The sequence below is a fragment of the Cornus florida genome, unplaced genomic scaffold, assembly GCF_030987335.1.
Source record: "Cornus florida cultivar Cherokee Brave unplaced genomic scaffold, ASM3098733v1 CherokeeBrave_3.0.0_Hap2_Chr06, whole genome shotgun sequence".
In the NCBI taxonomy this organism is placed as follows: domain Eukaryota; kingdom Viridiplantae; phylum Streptophyta; class Magnoliopsida; order Cornales; family Cornaceae; genus Cornus; species Cornus florida.
Window position 1 is genome coordinate 38,307,684 of NW_026775576.1, and position 16,240 is coordinate 38,323,923.

The 16,240-nt window shown below is 38.9% G+C and overlaps 1 pseudogene; it reads left to right on the plus strand.

Moving 5' to 3' along the window:
* Positions 1-15,213: 15,213 nt before the first annotated feature.
* Positions 15,214-15,312, plus strand: LOC132315289 (small nucleolar RNA R71; annotated as a pseudogene).
* The last annotated feature ends 928 nt before the right edge of the window (positions 15,313-16,240 follow it).

Genomic DNA, 16,240 nt, shown 5'->3' on the forward strand with positions numbered 1-16,240 from the left:
TGAAACAATTGCACGAAGAAGAATGCGGAAATCACTCTAGGGTAGGTCATTAGCTCATAAAGCCTTAACCCAGGGTTACTTTTGGCCTTACATGGCAAGATAAGTCGAGGAATATTCCAGAAGGTGCGATAAATGTCAGAGGTACGCACCCTTCGTGCATCAACCTCCAGAAGAGTTACACACCATGAGCAGCCCATGGCCTTTCGCCCAATGGGGGATGGATGTAGTTAGTACCTTGCCACCAGCCGCATCACAAAAGAGGTACGGGATCCCACGATTAATCGTTATAGATAATGGCATGAACCTGAGCAATTAATATACTCAACGATTCTTCGACAAGTACGGGATCAACCAAAAAATGTCAGCTGTCTACCATCCACAAGACAATAGGCAAGCAGAAATAACAAACAAGACAATTTTTGCTTGCATCAATAAAAAACTTGAAGATAAGAAGGGAAAATGGTTAGATGAGTTCCTAAACATCCTCTGGGCATATAGGATCACTCCGAGATGTCCCACGGGTGAGAGCCCTTTTGCTTTAGCTTATAGGACTGAAGCTGTAATCCCAACTGAGATGGTTGCCCTAACCATCCGAAGCCTGGTATGGAGGCAGGAATCAAATCGTCAGCTTCTAGAACACAATCTAGATTTTCTAGAGGAGAAAAAAGAGGCAGGAGCCATTCGGCTGGCAGTGTATCAACAAAGGCTGATGAACATCTACAACAAAAGAGTCAAGCACAGAAGCTTCAACCCAGGAGATCTCGTGCTCTTGAAATCGGAAAAATATGTGGGAAAGTTGGAACCTAACTGGTAAAGTCCATTCCGAGTCACGGACGTGACAAGAAAAGGAACAGACAAACTCCAACACTTGAATGGCATTATGGTGGACAAACCAAGGAACGCGATGCAATTGTAAAGGTATTTTCAATATAATAATCGTACAGTGTTTTTAGTGGCCCCTTTGACAATAAATAAAGCTATTTTTGTTTCTTCTTCAAACTAGTGTCCCACATCGACTAAAAGACAAACCTTTACATTATTATAACGTAAAAGATTCATTTAGAAGTCTGCAAGTGGGACCCCTTGATAATGGGAACCCATTGATAATGACGGCCCATTATCAGGGGTCTCCACTTCGCTCTTCCCCCCCTACCTTTTTCTTTTCCTTTTATTTCTTTGGGCTCGGCCCACAATGTGGCCTGATTCTAAAAAAAAAAAAAAAATTGAACAGCCCCAAGAGCCAATCGCAGCAAAAGGCGAGGGCCCCAAATGCCATACCTAATTTTAACAATGTTTGGTTAAGTCCAAAAAAGTCGAACAGCCCCAAGAGCCGATCGTAACAAAAGGCGAAGGCCCGAAGAGCCGAATGCCATGCCAAATTTCATAAAAAATTGGCTAAGCCCAAAAAAGTTGAACGGACCCAAAAGCCGATCGCAACAAAAGGCGAAGGCCTGAAGAGCCGAATGCCATACCAAATCTCATCAAAAATTGGCTAAGCCCAAAAAAGCCGAACGACCTCAAGAGTCGATTGCAACAAAATCCGAAGGCCCCGAAGAGCCAAACGCCATACCAACTTTCATAAAAATTTAGCTAAATCCAAAAAAGCTGAACGACCCCAAGAGTCGATCGCAACAAAAGGCGAAGGTCCGAAGAGCCAAACATCATAACTTTCACTAAAAATTGACTAAGTCTAAAAAAGTTGAACGACCCTAAAAGCCGATCGCAACAAAAGGCGAAGGATTAAAAAGCCGAACGTCATACCAACTTTCATAAAAAATTGGCTAAGTCCAAAAAAGTCGAACGGCCCCAAGAGCTGATCGCAATAAAAAATGAAGGTTCGAAGAGCCAAACGCCATATCAAATTTCATCAAAATTCAATTAAAGCCAAAAAAGCCAAATGACCCCAAGAGCCAAACACAACAGAAGGCGAAGGTTCGAAGAGCCGAATGCCATATAAAGTTTTACCAAAATTTGATGAAGTCTAAACAATCGCAAAAGACGACCAAAGCAAGGGCTTAAAAAACACAAGCAATCACAAAGGGTACAAAAAGAGAATTATAATATATATATATATATAAGGCAGTACAAATAGAGGCAAGACATTCCCTATACCTTGCAAAAAGAAGGAAAAAGAAAAAGAAAAAGAAGAAGAGTCTACATATATTAGCCTTATTCCTTCACAGGATTCTCCACGATATCAGCTTCACCTTCTGTATTGAAATTTTGCGTGAAGTCATCTACCAGCTCTACTATAGTCGAGCTGAGATGAGGGAGAGGTGCATCAAGGGCCATAGTAGGAACACCCAGAGAGCTTGATGGGTATTGAAGAGGAGGTAGAACCTCTGAAGCCTTTTCACCCTTTAACATGGCAGCAAATTCCATCTTACCAACCCCGACAGATAGCTTATTATACTCCCCAATGTCTTGGAGCCCCTACTCTGCGTCATGCTCATCAGCATCATCATACTCCTTCTCCTCTAAAGGAAGCTAGCCCTAGGCAAAGCCAAGTTTGAATCCCTTGGCATAGTGAAGGTTGGCAATTTGAAAGAAACGAGCAAACATTTCCAAACCTCTATCTTTGCAAGTTTGGATCATGAAGTTAGCCTTCCCAAGCTATAGCTTGAACTCAGCTGCTTTGTGCTCCAAGTCTTTAGCCCTTCTGCTAAAGTATTTGATCAATTTCTGCTGCTCGGCATTCTCTTTCTTGGCCTCCTTGAGGGAAGCCTCCAAAAATTCTACCTTCTTATGAAGGGCAACAGATTGGTTCGCTTGAAGAGAGTCAGCCGAGAGCTTTTTTAGGAGGGCAAACGTAAAAAGTGAGCTCTGTAAAAGGAAGAAGCAGCATGTTACATATACAGAAAACATGAATAAGAAGAACAGAAGAGAAAGGTTAAATAGATTACCTCCATGATAAACTAGGGAGCGAGAGAAAGGAGATCATCAACATTCATTTGCTGTTGAATGATCTCGTCTCTGGGTGGCCACATTCCTCTGGCCAAACCCAACAGAACCTTTGGGTCCTCAGCAGCAGAATCACTGAGGGTGATAGAAGAACCATCAGCCTTTAACATTTCAGAAAACTACCTTTCGGTGGATCCTGCAAAGTCATCGCCCACAGCATCACCTGTAGCAGCAACTAGGGCACCTTTGCCCTTGAAAGCCCCAGCCATAAGCTTGGGACGCTTTGGATTAGGAGTGTCCTTCGCGGAAGGGTGTTTGAGGCCAGCTCAGAAGAAACCCCTTCTATTTATGAGGAGTAGAGGTCTTCTTTGTTTCAGAGAGCATGTTCCTCCTCTCCTTCAGCAGCTTAGAAGCCGTTTCCTTCTCCTTTTTGGTTGTACGAGCCTTGAGATGAGGAAGTTCCATTGCTGACTGAGAAAGGAGGAGAGGGGTAAGAGAAGCAGAATTAGCTTCAATATCAGAAATGTTAAGATCGATAGACTCCTCAGGATTTTGAATAATCACGAGAGAATCTCTTGAGATTGCCTCAAGAAGGGAAGAGGAGAATAAGAACCGAGCGGAAGGGACGTTACTTCAGACGCTCAATTACCAGTACTCAAGTCAGTTATCTACAAAGTTTGAAGGGAGAAAAACAGTATTATGACCCAAGAAATTAAACATATAATATAAAATGCTTAACCATATAAACAAAGCAAGAGAACTCGCCTAAATCATCAAACGTAGGGATAGAAGGAGTATGAAAGTTCATCCGAACGGGGAAATCCTTAGCAGAAGAGGAGCGCCACGCCCCTCATACCTTAACAATCTTATCTTTCCACTCCTTATCAGAGGTACTAAGACCAGAAAAAAGAGATATACTGATAAGCGCTAAAGAGTGCGCATTTAAACCCCTTAATCTTGAATGTTCTAGGACCTTATTCTATCTTATTTTCTTGTTTTAGTACTAATTTATGATTTTGTCTATTTTTAGGTCAATAAGGTTCAAACGGGCTAATTTCGATCCATTAAGGCCTTTTTGGAGTCAAACTAAGTCTTGGTGAGAAGCTGGAGCAAAAAGAGGCTGATGCTGAAAACTGCCTAGTTGGAACGATCGAATCCTGAACGATCGAACCATGAACGATCATATCTCTAAATGATCGAACCAACTCTGAACGATCACACCATACCTTTGACCGATCACACTGTTGGTTGGATCGATCGAACTATTCGCAGAAGTTATAAAGCACAGATCTAAAGCTCATTGGGAACCAACTCGGGATTTTTGTAGGGGGATTCATATTTTTACATTGTAATTTTTATATTGTTGTAGTTTCTCTCTTTAGAAAGTTAGAGATTAGGATTGGAAGAAAAGAGGGAAGTGGAGGCACATCTCAAGAACATATCTCTAGGTACACATACTCTCTATCTCTAGAGCTTCAAAGAAGAAGAAGAAGACGAGGAAGAAGAAGATAGAGCCATATTTGGAGCTTGCCCTTGAGGGCTTCATGACCACATCCACTTCCACCTCCTCCATGATTGGCTAGATCTTCACTTAGGTGTAATCTAAACCCTTATATTTTTATTTTTGGGGATTTATATATATTGTTGTGATTAATGGTTAGCCTTGTGATTGTTGATTTAATTCTTCCTTGTGATTCTCTATTTTAATTACATGTTGTCTTATGTGTGATTATTTGGGAATTGATCTCTACACTAGATTCTTTATGTTGGTTGCATGTCTATGTGTGATTAATTAAGGATTTAGTGATGGCTAAGCATGGTTTTCATTAAATGGATTTGCCAATTAATTTGATGGATTATACTTATGCTTGATGAGTTGTTTTATAATTTAATTCACATTTGTAGGTAGGTAGACAATCTATTCTTGATTTGATACTCCACACTTATTATTGCAAATTCCATGATTCTCTAGATTGATGTGTGCTCTCATTAGACCCATTTGTTAACTAATTGATGGATTATGCATTTGTCTTGGTGGGTTATTCTACACTTAGTTTACTTGTTGGTTAGGTAGACAATTCACTTTTGCATTAGATAGTTCACACTTTTACATGTAAATTGTGTTTATGTTTGTGGCCACATCTTGATTGCAACAATGTATTCCCCATTAATAGAAAACAAGTGGTTAATTACATGAGTTTAGTGGTGATTCCAACACCCTAAGACCTCTATTGATATATCTTAAATCCTTATCTCTCATTTGTTTACTTTACTTGCATTTTAATTTCATTGCACCTTAGTTTAATCAATCAAACCCTCATTTGCAATCATTTGATACATTAGAGTCGAAGTTAAATTCCAACACGTATAATCTCTGTGGACGATCCCTACTCGCTATACTTCATTAGTTGTAGTAGTGGTTTTTATAAATATAAATTTGACTAGAAAGGCTTCCGAAACCACATTCATATTTTGACCTTGCGAAGCGACGTCTAGCATTAAAAAGTTAGTTTTCTATCATATAAAAAAGGGCTCGTCAAATTTTGGCGCCGTTGCCGGGGATTAACAGTTTTGTTGGAATTAGACTAGACAATAGTGTTCATTTGATTGCTTCTATTTTTATTTTATTTTCCATTGTATATTCATTTCTCATTCTTTATATTATTTGTCAATTAGGTACTTGACTACAAGAAAGACAAACTTTGGAACTTGAAGCAATCATTGGAGCTTAAAGCTAAAATTAAAATTTGAAGTTGCTTAAGGACCTTTGTGAGCAATTCTTGGAACTCTTGTATTTTAATTATGCACTTCTTTGCATGCTTGTGATAACCCTTGTTGAGGCTAATTTCATTACTTTATTTTAAGTCCAAGCATCAGCCCGTGTAGAGGCCAAATTTTTTTCTTGCATTGGATTTTTAATGTAAATGAAGCCATTGTTTGATCTAAGTTTGGGGGGGGGGGGGGGGAATTTCTTCCCTTCACCATATGCCCCTCCATCATATCTTAATTCTTATGAGACTGAGTCCAATATTCAACATGCATCATTTTATTATGGACTTGATCACTCCTTTGATCCTCCTTGTGACTATTACCCTCCCCCATGGTAGGTGTCGTCAAGCACCTAGTTGCAAAAAGTGTGTAGTGAGGCTAAGTTTAAATTTATAGAATGTCACTACCACTACTAACTATTAATGTAGCTAGAGTGAGTAGGGATCGTCCCAAGGGAAAGGAAGTATATTTTTTTTTATTGGAAATCAATGTTGGATTAGTAGGTCGAATGATTAAAAGATGGTTGGTTATTGAATTAAACTATGATTTAAACTAACAAATACAATGTAAAATAAGTAAAGTGGTGGATGTCGCACTTCGAACCCAAAGTTTATGCAATGTGGCCAAGTTTTACATTTAGAAATTGCCACTACTACCTATCACTAAAAATATAGTTAGGGTGAGTAGGGATCGTCCAAAGGGATTGAGTGTCGTACTAAGTTGAGGAATCAAAATTAGGGTTAGTAGGTCGAGTGATCAAAATAGTGGTTGGTTGGTTGAATTAAACTAGATGCAAATTAAATTAAAGTAAGCAGTAATGCAATAGAGAGAATAAAAGAGAGAGAGAGAGATCTTGGGGTTTAGAGATCACCACTAAGCATACATTTTCTATACCTTTAATAAATGATTAATGAGGGGAAGAGCATGTATTGTAATAAAGTGTGTGTGTGTGGTTGTTTCAATAAGCATGGATGGCAAATTAAGCATATATTGTTTAAATAACATAGTGGATAGCACAACATATCAAATTAAGCCATTAATCCTTTCTTTAAGCTCACAATCCAAACACATCACAAGATTAGAGATACATGTTACTTGCTTTTCATAAGTATGGAACATCAACAACAAACATGGATTGTCCTCCCATTTAACAACTACACTACAACTAAGTTAATGACATAAAATTAAGCTAATTAAACTAAGGGAGAGGTACAATCCATCAAGAAATAAGTATGAACCATTAAATAAACCATAAGAACATGACATTAAGCACTATGTCTTGACAATCTCTAGATTTATAGCATTAACACACATAGACATGCATCAATAACACAAGAAATAGGACAAACACATGAACATCTATTCTAGCATACATAGACATATGGATAGAATGAAATGATCAATTGGAAGCATTAAACCACATAAATCATTGAAGAAACAAGATCTATATATATAAAAGTGTCAAGACATGAATCATACTACAAATCCCCTAAAAATTACATAAATTAAGAAGTAGAAAGCATGCTTAGGGCTAATTCTAGCCCCAAGAGGATGTCTAGCCACTCATGGATGATGTCCTTCAACCCTCAAGGGCAATCTCCAGGGAAGAAAGCTGCTCCTTGGTTGATGAAGAGTCTCCAATGGTGTCTCTAGCCTCCTCATCTTCTTTGCTTCCTCACTAAGAGTTCTATAAGGTATGAGATGATATGATGTAAAAAGTAATCATTATCCTTATATAGGTAAGTCAAATGATACCCAAAATGAGCTGGGGTCGTACAGCAAATATTCCCCAATGATTGGATAAAGGACAACTTTTTGTGAGCTGGAAATTTAACTTTTTCGCACTGGAGGAAGTTCGATCGATCGAACCTTGGACTTGGATCGATCGAACGTGGCTGAGATCTATCGAACTTAGGCTGGATCGATCCTCAATGGCGGTGCCTTTTTGGATAAAAACAAGTCTGAGATATTTTGAAGATATTTTTGGGAAAAGGACAAAAGTGGTTGGTAGGGTGGTACAACTGGATAAGATCAATCATTTAGATAAGGACAAGAATGTTTGATGGATCAGAGAAGGAAGTTGGATCGATCGAACTTTTGAGATCTTTGAACAGGGACAAACATGGCTCAAATCCATCTTGAAGTGCTAAGATCGATGAAAGTTGGATCGATCGAACTTTTCTTGAGCTCGATCGAAGTTGCTGAAATTCCACCCTTTGCTTCCTTTTGCTTTACTTTGCTCCTTTCTTTGATTCATCCCAGAATTGCTTAATTATGCTCTTATTTAGCTGAGTTAGCTTGTTTTGGGGATAAGTACCTGAAAATGGAAATAACACGAAATTAATACAAAACGATAAAATAAGATAGATAAAGATTCTAGAATACCTAAGCTTAAGGGGTTTAAATACGCACTTTTCAGTGCTCATCACACCCCTAAACTTAAATATTGCTAATCCCTAGCAATGAACTAGAAAGTAAAGGAATGAAATGAACAACTATACAACTATGAACTAGAAAGTAATAAATGGATAATGCCACTTTCGTAGGGAACATGATTGCACTTAGCATATGCAACAAGCCTTTTAAACCCCTAGGTTACCCCTAATGGACGAGTAAAGTCTCGTGAGGGTTTCCAAAAATGATACCCATAAACATTAAGCTCATTTTTTCAAAAGAGGTACCAATATTGCAAATAAGCATTGGGAGAAAACTACTTCAAGTATGCAAATTTTCAACCCTTTCCAAGCAATCTCCAAAAATTTCAACATCAAGCAAGCAAATATGGTCCTCCGCACATCAAGAAAATGATCATGCAAATCAAAACAACTCTATAATCCTTTTTGAGTGGACCGGCATCAAATGTGTTGCTATCTTAGCCAACTAAAGAATTAATCACATCCTTACCCTCAAATTAGCACAGAAATCTAGTATCGATCATCAAGACAAAAAGTGGACCTTTTATTAAAGCTTTATTGTTCTAGGTGCGCTTATTCTTTTCACTTGATTTTTTTATTATTTATTTTTATTTATTTATTATTTTTTTTTTTTAGGATCAAAGATGGAAGCATGGTGCAATGTGTTGATCTATTAAGCTTTCTAGTGATTCATGAGGTCGAGCGTTAGGTCAATGACTCCCAAACCAGACGGCTTTAGGGCACTGGGTGTTCAAACATCCCTACGAACTTACAAGCTCAAATCAACTAGGCTACAAATTAAGACAACCTCCATCTAATCATTTCCCATTTCTCAATTTTTGGGAGAAGTCTTCACTTTTTTATTGTTTTAGCAACTATTTTTTTATTTTTATTTTTATTTTTATTTTTTATAAATAAAGTTCAATTATTAACTTAAAGTTTGGGCCCTCCACCTTTCGGCGCGAGAAATTTAGTGCTTGATGAGGCTAGTATTCCGGCTATTTAGTGAAAAGGGGTTGTTATTCACCTTTATCAAGAATGAAAGCTTTCAATGCACTACTAGCCCAATTGGGATATAACCAATTCAATAATCAACAAAGCATGTACTCCACAAATGAATGCTAGTGTGCGCCTATGCTAATGTAGAATACTAGAGTGAATCTCAAAACAATCACAAAATCAAGATGATGTGGACCACAAGTGTCAGCAAGATATCAATCTTTCGAAAAATTTACTCCTAAATGGCATCCACAAGGCATACAAGGAGTATTGAACTCTTAAGTCAAGTAATTTTTAAATTCTAAGTAATATAGTCCTCAAAAGATCAAAATCATAGCTAGTTATGGACCAATCATAGAAAATCCCTCAAATACACAAGTCATGCTCAAAATTTTGAATTTAAAAACAAACACTGCAAAGCACCATTACCCCCAAACTTAAATGGCACAGTGTCCTCAATGTGCAAAGAGAACAAAAGGAAAGAGTATGCCGGTGCAATTAAGGTAAAGAATGGCTGGGACTGAAGGATTCAAAGTGGGTGGCATAGCCCCCCCAAACTTGGGATTAACTGTGGTCTTAAAATTTTGTCACTCGGATAAACTCATCAGATAACAAAAGGGATAATACAATGCACAGTGGTCATACAAGTGTAAATGGGATAGTGACTGAAAATTAGAGAAAGGTAAAAGGGTGGTCCTGAAAATTTTGGGCAGTACTCCCTCTCACTGAGGTCACTGAGATGCACCTGATGGAGTTAAACAGATAGATATAAGAATATGAAAATAAGACATCCATAACGAATGCATATAGAAATCAAAAATAAAGTATAGTACATCCAGTATCAAAGCCAACAGACACGGTTGCAAAAATAATATAACAGTATCAAAAGTATACATATATCACAAATATATGAGATGATAGGAGGAAAGTGATAGAGAGATCAGGAAGAAGAGGTAGGACGGGTAGGTCACTCTCCGCGGATGTCTCTGGATAGATCTCTGAATACGGTCATGACATTCGTACGGAGGGTGGCAATATCAGCTCTGATGGAGACAGCATCCTTTCGGAGAGAGACCTTGTCGGCGCGGATGGATACTACAGCATCCTCTAAAGCCTGGAGTTGCTCTCCAAAACTGGGTGTCTATACTGGAGCCCCAGGTGTGGTTGGATCGGAAGAATAATGATCCTGAGCTTGCTCCGCGTCGTGAATGGGAGACCCAACTGGAGAATGCTGTTTTGCATCCTCTGTAGGCTGTTCCAAATCAATATCCATATGTATGGTAGCCGGATCGACTGGTATGTCGTCCGCTGCCGGGTCTGCTACTGCTGCTGCTGCCTCCTCAGCCTCTAGCTCCTCTGCCGCCTCTACTACGTCATCCTGTAATCTCTTGATAATAGCATGTAGCTCTTATCCCAGTCCTTTTTCTGGAAGGTACAGGATCCTCTCTCAGGGTGCTCCCGTGGATACAAAGGATAGTGCTGGTCTAGTAAAATTTGGGTGATGAGGTGGCCAAATAGGAGAGACTTAGCCCTTTTGGGCCGTTCCTTGCTAATGTGATCATCATAGAGCTTCTTTAACACGCTCCAGATGAGCACAGGGATAGAAAACCAATGCCCTGTATAGAAAGTGTACAGAGCTGTCAAGTAGTCGCCTCTCTACTGAATCTTATGGTTGGCCATGAAGACGTTGCGGAATAAGACTGAGTCAAAGAACCACAAGTCATCTGGCAAATAGGTGCGGGTGGCGAAGGTCTCGCCATCGGCATAATGTCCTGTAAGGAAAACGACCATATCTGCATATGAAGGCCGGTATAGCCTGGGATATGTCTCCTGTAGCTCTGGAGGGCAGTCATGTGGACAATGACACAATTTGGATAATGTGCCCACAGTGATAGAAATCAGATGGCCATCAATGGAGGTCCTCAGCTCCGCTGTGTTACGCGGGGCAGGCCAGAGGTTCTGGAAAAATATCCGTACTAGCCTCGGATACACCGGGTATGTGACAGGGGCAAGAATAGCTGCAAGGCCCCTCCATAGTATATCATCATAAGCTGATCGGGTAAGCACCGATCGAGAAAAGAAATCTGTATTAAAGACTGACTCGTGCGCCACTGGAAGGCGTGAGTATCTACGTAATGGTTGGTCTAACTCCTGGGCTGGCTGAGCTGGCTGTAGTGGTGGAGATGGTATATGCTCAGCCTCAGCGTCACCGTGTGAAGGAGATACGCCAGCATCAGAGTGTAATCTACTATCAGAATGGGGAGACTGTGTGGGCTAAGCTGGCTCCTTCTGTACGGGGTCCTGGGCATGAGATGGACCGGCCTTGTCATCCAAACGCAGCCTGCCTCGGCGGTGATAGTGTCCGCAGGCTACAGTCTTGACCCGAACTATGGCCTGTAAAATAATTGAAAACTTGCAAGGGAAGTCAGTGCCAGAATAAAGAATTTAAAGCACAAAATAGAATCATGTATGTCAAGTAAGATAGACAAAACAGATAAATGACATGAATCTATGGAAGTGACAGGATGTGAACATGCTAAGCAGTATAAGTGTAAAATGCATCAAATGTGGAAAATCACAGGCATTGGGCATGAATAAGATAGCATGGACACAACATAAGATGCATGGAATGTGTATATGAAATCTGTGAAGTTCGATCGATCATAGAAAATTTTGAGATCGATCTCATATGATCGATCTAAGAAATATGTTCGATCGATCGAACTCTGCGAAGAACGTGGACAGTCACAGATCTGTGACGTGGATGGCATGGCGCCTTCACGAACAAGGTCATGGGCCCATCAACACTACATAACATCAATCCTAATCACTTAATGAGGCCCATACTCTCAAAATCAAAACAAATCACTACTATATATATAATCATATATACACATATATACATATATAAACAAAAAGCTTCAAACTTTTAGATATTGCAATAATCATCATTAAAACATTATGGATCCAACATGGAAAACATGTATGAAACAAATCAAAGCTTGAAATACAAGATGAGATTTAGATCTTACCCAAATCGAAGGATGAGATGAGATGAAGATCCGAGAGGAGAGAGAGATTCGGAATGAGATGAAGCTTGCCGGAGGTCTCGCCGGAGATGGGAGAGTGGATGGGTGCAACGACGATGAGAGGGTTAGATCGATCTTTGGAATCGATCTACAAATCCTCGGTTCTATTTTTTTAATAACTTCCCCGAAGTAGTTCGATCGATTGAACTGAAATGATCTCTCTTTTGAAATTTTTAAGATCTTTGAAAAAAAAAAAAATAGAAAAATTAAAAACTAAAAATTGAAAAATTGAAAATATTTTTGGATTTTTGAAGAATTAAAATAAAATAAAATCTTTTTGGGATTTTTGGAAAATAAAATAAAATAAATAAAATAAAATAAAATAAATAAAATATTTTTGGAATTTTAAAATTAAAAAGTCAAAACAAAGTCAAAGATAGTGAGACGAAGAACAGAGATTGATCTGAACAAAATGTTTGATCGATCTGACATAGAGCTAAAAATATGCAGGTTTTGGGTTAAGAAATTTTTCTAAGTGTTGGAACTCAAGATCGATCAAACTTGAAGTTTGGATCGATCTAAGAACTTATGATCGATCTAAGAACAAGTTCGAACGATGGGACAGAGAGGTGATTTGGATGCAGGTGGATGAAGGTCAAAAATTTTCTAAGTGTTGGATGCTGGTCGAAGTTCGATCGATCAAATCTTCCTTGGAGATCGATCGAACTTATGCAAAATGCTCAATTTCAACATAAAAGTGCATGCAGTCCTAGTTACAGTTCCTAGCAATGCATATGAACCAAAAACAAGTATCTAGACTTCGCAAGAAATGAAATTAAAGATAGAAATGAGGGAGGAATAGGGTTTTGACACCTTACGAAATGTCTTGCTAGTCTTTAACGTCTCTAGCAAGACATTGGGCTGTTTTAGCCCGGATCAAACATCTTGTAGTGCATCCCCTCCTCAATGGGGTGATAAGTGTTTTGAACTCCACCCAACAAATGGTTCTTTAAGGAACTTGTTGGATTAAGCTCAAAAGACGTTTTCGGTCCTTGGTCCATGCAATCTTTGGGCTTCCACACTCTTTCAAAACAAGATTTTGAAAAAAAATTCTTTGGTTTCAAGGTTGAAGATGGACTTTTTGAAACTTTGGTCTCACACAAAAACTCAATTCCTTCACTTTTAAGGTCATGACATTTCTCTACAACATTAATCTCTTCATGCTTGTCAAATGAATTGGGGGTTGGATTAAAAATATTCAACTTTACCTTCATGTGGCCAAATAAGATCTTCATTATCCCTATCCTACAATTGATGTTGGCATTCGCGGTTGCCAAGAAAGGACGGCCAAGGATAACGGGAATTTGGCTCTTAGGATTTGGGACCAGTTCCGTGTCAATGACAACGAAATCAACAGGAAAGAAGAATTTATCAATCATGATCAATACGTCCTCGATGATACCCCTAGGCTTTTTGATTGATCGGTCGGCAAGTTGCAAAACTACCGACGTCGGTTTCAAGTCTCTTAAGCCTAATTTGACATATACCGAGTATGGAAGAAGATTAACACTAGCTCCTAGGTCAAGAAGAGCCCGATTAATTATATGATCACCAAGGATGTATGAAGTAGTAGGTGAACCGGGGTCCTTAAACTTGGGGAGAGTGTTATGCTGTAAAATTGAGCTTACTTGCTCTGTTAAGACCACTTTTCTAAGTGCTTGGCTTTTGCTTTTCCCCTTTTGGGTGCATAAGTCTTTCAAGAATTTGGCATAAGCTAGAATTTGCTTGATTGCATCCAAAAGTGGAAGATTGACTTTCACTTGCCTAAACACGTCCATGATTTCATTTACTTTGGCCTTTTGCTTGTCATTTGAAATGGATCCTTTTAAGGCATCCAGAAATGGAGCTTTCGGTTCAAAAACCTTTTCAGAATTTTTCTTTGAAGTCTCTTCAACACAAGAAGTTTTCAAATCTTTTTGCAAATTTCTCTTTTCAAAATCACTTTTCAAATCACTTTTTAACATATTCTCATTTATATAGCACGCACATGCAATGAAGGAGGAATATGATATGAAACGGGACGGGTGTCAACTTGTGGTTGCACCGGTTCACTCTCTTCATTGGACATACCCACTTGGTTGTCCACAATCTTTCCACTTCTCAAGGTAGTCACCGCATTGACATGCTCTATTGTGTGACCTTCCGATGAGGAATGAGTCTCCACAACATATTGTTGCTTTTGTAGGGCATTCAAAGGCATTTTTCCCTTCTCTCTAGCATTTAAAGTGCTAGCTATTTGCCCTACTTGAGTTTCTAGCTTTGTAATTGATTGAGAGTGAGAATGAAGTAATTGTGTATTTACTTCTAAAGTGCCCAAAGCGGTCAAAACTTTCTCTTCAAAAGTGGGACTTTTAATATTTCCTTGGGAATATGATGGTTGATTAGGAAAATGAGAATTAGAAAATTGGTTTCCTTATGATTGGTATGATGATCTAAAACCTTGGGAACCTTGGCTTTGTAGTGGAGGTGGAATGTACTTTCCTTGAAAACCACCTTGGGAAGAATTTGAGCCCTCCCCTTGGCTTTTCCAAGAGAAATTCGGGTGATTCCTCCAACTAGGATTGTAATAATTTCCATAAGGATTGTTCCCTTGATTAGTAAAAACAACATTTGCTTGTTCATGATGCTCACTTTGCACATGTCCATGGGGACAATTGGAAGTAGAATGTAAAACACTTGAACAAGTCATACATGTCTCATTAGATGCATGATGAGAATGGTTAGGGAATGAAGATACTTGATTCGCCGAGTTTTGGTTGATCAAAAATTGATCAAACCTTTGAGATAATGATTTCATTTCGATGGCAATTTCATTGGAGTGGTTGACTTGATGTAAGCCAACACTCTTCCTACCACTAGAATTTCTACCATTCTTCGAAAATAAAGTACGATGCGAAGAATTTTCACTCATGCTCTCATAAAGACATCACACGTCATCCTCATGCCTATCAATGTAAGAGCCACCCATGGAAGCATCAACCATGCCTTTGTAATTGTCCGATAAGCTCTCAAAGAAATATTGAAGTAATTGCCATTTGGGCATGTCATGATGTGGACACTTCCTAAGCAATTCATTAAAGCGTTCCCATGCCTCATGAAATGTTTCTCCATCCCCATGTGAAAATTCTCGAATTGAGGTTCTTATGGCATTAGTCTTAGAAACCGGATAGTACTTCTTCAAGAACTCTTGTTGCATTTCCACCCAAAAAGTTATTGAAAAAGGCCTAAGATTGTTAAACCAATATTTTGCCTTATCTTTAAAGGTGAATGGAAAAAGTTTAAGTCTTAAGACCTCTTCCGGCATGTCCGTGTATTTTACGGTGGAACAACTTCAAGAAACTCATCCAAATGCTTGTAAGGTTCTTTACTTGGAAGTCCATGATAATTAGGAAGCATTTGAATGGTTTGTGACTTGATTTTATAGTGGTGTGCTCTAAATGGTGGCAATTGAATGCATGTAGGTGCATTATATTCATTAGGCACATAGTGATCTCTTAAAGTAAGGGGAGGACTAGCAATTGGAGGTGCAACATGGGCACCTTGGTTGACTTGAATGATGGGAGGTGGTGGAGCATAGATTGGCCTTGGCATCTCAATGGAACTTGGCTTTGTTGTTGTGGTGGATGAATGAATGGCCTTGGCATGCCTAATGGTACTTGCATGTTATCATGATGCACATTGGGGTGGAGGATACCTTGTTGGTCTATGTGACCAAGGTCCTCCACATGGTCCTCATTGTGTCCTTCCATTAATGAAATGGATTGACTAGAATTACTTCTTCCCCTAAGATTTCGAACAATGGATTCAAGATGAAAATTTAAAGGGACAAGTGTGGGTCTTAATGATCTATGACCATGCATGCACAATGCAACACAACAACCAATGACACAAACACTTCACCTTCACAACAAGTCAATAATTAATAAACCTCTTCCACATACAATGTTCTCATACTCCCATACTTTAACAATATATGCAAGAAAAGTAAATTGCCTCCACGTGGGCTCACGATTTATCTAAGAATTGAAATACAAGCCTCCATGCGGGCTGACGATTTAACTAAGAGTT